Raw genomic sequence first — 4,199 nt, forward strand, 5'->3', positions numbered from 1 at the left:
CAGGTGCTGTTGGGGCATTTGAATTTTGCTTGCCGCGTGGTGCGGGCGGGCCGAGCGTTTTGCCGGCGTTTGGGTTTGGCGTTGACCGGTTTGACCATGCCTCATCACCATGTGCGCCTCTCAGCGGGAATGAAGGAGGATCTGCGCATGTGGCGGGCGTTCTTGGAACGGTTCTATGGAGTGCCTATGGCACCGGCGGAGGACTGGGAGTGGGGCGTCACCATGTACTCGGATGCGGCGGGCGGCGGCGGTTTCGGTCTGTATTGGGAGGGGAAGTGGTGTGCGGAGCAGTGGCCGGAGCAATGGCAGGCAGGTGGGAGGAGCATTGCGTTTTTGGAGTTGTTCCCGTTGGTGGTGGCGGTCACGGTGTGGTCGGGGGCGCTGGCGCACAAACGCGTGCTATTTCGAGTGGACAACATGGCCGTCGGCCCGGGACCCGCAGGTGCTGAAATTGATGAGGGTGTTTGTTTTGCGTTGCTTAGAGAATGACATCCTGTTTCAGGCGCGCCACGTTCCAGTGGTGGACAATGACATTGCGGATGCTTTGTCTCGTTCACAGTGGGAGAGGTTCCATGGGCTAGCCACGGCGGCGGAGGACGTCAGGACGCCGGTGCCAGAGGACCTGTGGTCGGTGGGCGAGGCCGGGTCTTTCAGTTGGTGAAGGCGTCGGTGGCGGTGTCAATGTGGAAGGCATACGAGCAAGCGTGGGAGGAATTTCTGCAGTCTGGTGCGGTGAGGAGAGGGGATCGGTGGCGGCGCGAGGAGCAGGTGGTAAGGTTCATGCTGGCACTCATGGATAGAGGGTGGTCGCGGATGTCGATTGCGGGCAAGTTGTCGGCGGTGGCGTTCATGGGAAAGTTGTGGTGGGGTTACCACCCATCGGCGGGGGAATTGGGGACCCGGCTGCTGGAGGGGTGGGCGAGAGAGAGGGGTGCGACGGAGCGGCTGCGACGTCCCATCAAGGTAGAGTTGCTGTTAGGAGTCATTGGCGCGCTCCCGGCGGTGTGCAGGGTTGAGGGCGAGGCGGTGCGTTTTTCTACCCTGATGTCATGGCTGTTCTTTGGAGCGTTTCGGGGTGTCGGAGTTGCTGGGCGCGAAGGGGAGGCGGGGAGTGTTGTGGGAGGATGTGGAGTTGCGAGCACAGGAGGTGGCGGTGTGTTTGCCTCGCTCGAAGACGGACCAGCGGGGGGTCGGGACCTGGGTGGTACTGGGCCCAGGCGGCAGGGAGGGGGTGTGCCCGGCGGCGTGGGGGAGGAGGTTGATAGCAGGCCGCGGCGAGCAGGAGGGGGAGGTTTTTGGTCGAGAGGGGGGTGACGGAGTGACAGCGGCTCAGGCGTTGTGGGTTCTGCGGCGCGCCCTGCGGTACATGGGTGAGGACCCGCTGGCTTTCGGGACGCATTCCTTCCGGATCGGGGCGGCAATGGAGGCGGTACGGAGGGGTTGGGGTAAGGAGGAGATTCAGAGGCTGGGACGGTGGAAGTCGGATTGTTACCGGACGTATGTGCGGTTGCGGGAGGCGGATTGGGTGTTGTAACAGTCTTTCCTGATTTTGATATGTGTGTCTTTACAGGTGCTGTGGGGGGGCCGGAGGTGGCTGTTTTGAATTTAAATATTGTGGGACACTCATTCGTCAAGAGGGCAGAACAGGCGGAGTGGGACAGGCATCAGACACTAAATTTGGGATTGGATGCGGGGCTGTACCGTTGTCATTGGAGGGGAAAAGGGGGTAGGCGTTGGCATGAGTTGTTGCCATTGTTGAACACGGTGGTGAGAGGGGGGTGTGCCCGGATGTGGTGGTGATTCATCTGGGCGAAAATGATTTGGTGCAGTGCAAGGGGCTGGCGTTGCTCAAGCAAATGAAGAGGGACCTGAGGGAAATCAATGGGCGGGCTGTCATGTTATCTGGTCCGAGTTCATTCCCAGGCGGGTTCGGAGGGGAGCGGAGCGCCCAGGACCCATATACAGGGCACGGAGGAAGATCAATCGGGAGATGAGGGAATTTTGTGCCAGGGAGGGGGTGGGGATGATGGAGTACCCGGAGTTGCGCTATGGCGCGGTCTATTTTTTCAGGGAGGATGGGGTTCACCTGTCCCGGTATGGCATGGAATTGTATCTCGTCCAGTTGAAGGAGGCTTTGGATGGGGCGTTGGGGGTGCTCAGGTATCCCAGAAGGCAGGAGTTCTAGGGGGGGGGGTCGAAAGTCGTAAGCGATTTTCGAGTGGCGCTTTCCTAAGGAGATAGGGTGGATTTGCTGGAGGCCTGGGACTGTATGGTAGGTGGGGGTGAGGTCATGGAGGTCACTGTGGCATTCAGTCGGGGGGTAGGTTGCTGAGCAGATGTGTTGTATTTTCAGTTGCAATGTTGGGGTTATCTTTAGGGGTGAGGGTGGGGGGCTGTCAGGCAGTTTGTTATTTAGTGAGCAGTAGTTTTGTTCGGCACAGGCCAGGTGGGACATTGTTGTAGGTGCACCTGATTCCAATAAAGCGGCCTTTATCACACTAATTTGGTGTCTGTGTCAGTGCTTCCCCCCCTCACCTACTGGTGTGCCCCAATGGGGATTTGGGGGGGTGGCCGACCATCGAGAGGCTCTCCCCCCCGGGGAAGTTTGGGGCACCAGGGGCGGGGGGGGAGGAAGTTTAGCACTCGGGGCTCTCCGTAGCTGGGGTTGCTTGGGCTGGTTGGGCTTGTTTTGGGCTTGTCCCCTTTATATGCGGCCATTTTGTGTCACTGCACACTGTTTTGTGGTGCAGTGACACAGCAGCCAGGGGTCCGTAGGCAGCTTTTTGGCCCTCCCTCCCTGTAATTTTCCCTCCGGGTCTGAGGGGCGGGGTTGGTCCTGGTTCTGAGGGGTTTTGTTGGTCGATGGTGCACTGGTCTAGGGTGTTTAAAGTTGTGGTGTCGCTGGAACAGGTGCGGTTACTGGGGGCGCTTTCCTAAGGAGATAGGGTGGATTTGCTGAAGGCCTGGGACTGTATGGTAGGCGGGAGTGAGGTCATGGAGGTCACTGTGGCATTCAGTCGGGGGGTAGGTTGCTGAGCGGATGTGTTGTATTTTCAATAATAATAATAATAATAATCCACATTTGTATAGCGCACAATCACCCGTTAGGGTCTCTAGGCGCTGGGGGCCGTCGGGAAGATTAAGCAAGCTATTGCCCAGAGTCGCATGGTGCTGGGCCGACCTGCCGCCGGAGCCGGGGATCGAACCCTGATCCCCAGATTCCAGCGTCAGTCGCCCTGGCCGCGGCGCCACACCTCTCCAGTTGCAATGTTGGGGTTATCTTTAGGGGTGGGGGTGGGGGGCTGTCAGGCAGTTTGTTATTTAGTGAGCAGTAGTTTTGTTCGGCACAGGCCAGGTGGGACATTGTTGTAGGTGCACCTGATTCCAATAAAGCGGCCTTTATCACACTAATTTGGTGTCTGTGTCAGTGCTTCCCCCCCTCACCTACTGGTGTGCCCCAAAGTAATGCTTTTCGGGGCATGCAGCAAATTTACGCGAGTGCTCCAGTATCCTATGCATCTGACCTGTATGCCATTCCCAAACCCTGAAAAAATGAACCATCTTTAAATAAGAACAGCCAGGAATTGCATCACAGACAGGAAGTCGTTTAATGAAATATTGTGAAAGTCAAAAAGAATTTACAGCTTAAATTTTTGAAAAAATTCTATCAATCTCTACAATAGTTCGTTTTTCCAGCAACAGAACTGTACAATGTCCATTCGAAAGGTTTAGATATCAAGGTGAAAGATCACATTAATCTGGGTAGCGATATCCTTGTTGAAGCACCTTCATACACTGCCATGAAGACTCCTGCTTCCCATTCTGTTCTGGGACATCTCCCTATGAGACTAACGTCTCTGAGCTAAGAGAGCAGGTTCTTTGTGTATGGAGTTACAATTTCATTTTGGAGACAGGAGAGCATATGTACAAGAATAAATCGGAGCATGGAACTATGCCAAATTTGGCAACACCGTGCTCCGAGATTTTCAAAATGCAGGGATGCAGCGCATTTAGAAAAATACAGCACACCCGTGTTTTCCCAAGAGCTGTTGCTAAAATTAGCTGCCTAGTGCCAATGCAGGGTGCCTGCGTTGCAGGGAATGATTGTTTATGTGTAGGAAGGTGTCCCTTCCTGTACATAAACAATTAATAATGGCGATGTGTTACTTCTGTGTGTGCTAGAAGTAGCAAACTATCAT

This window comes from Lissotriton helveticus, chromosome 7, assembly GCF_964261635.1.
Source record: "Lissotriton helveticus chromosome 7, aLisHel1.1, whole genome shotgun sequence".
NCBI classification, from domain to species: domain Eukaryota; kingdom Metazoa; phylum Chordata; class Amphibia; order Caudata; family Salamandridae; genus Lissotriton; species Lissotriton helveticus.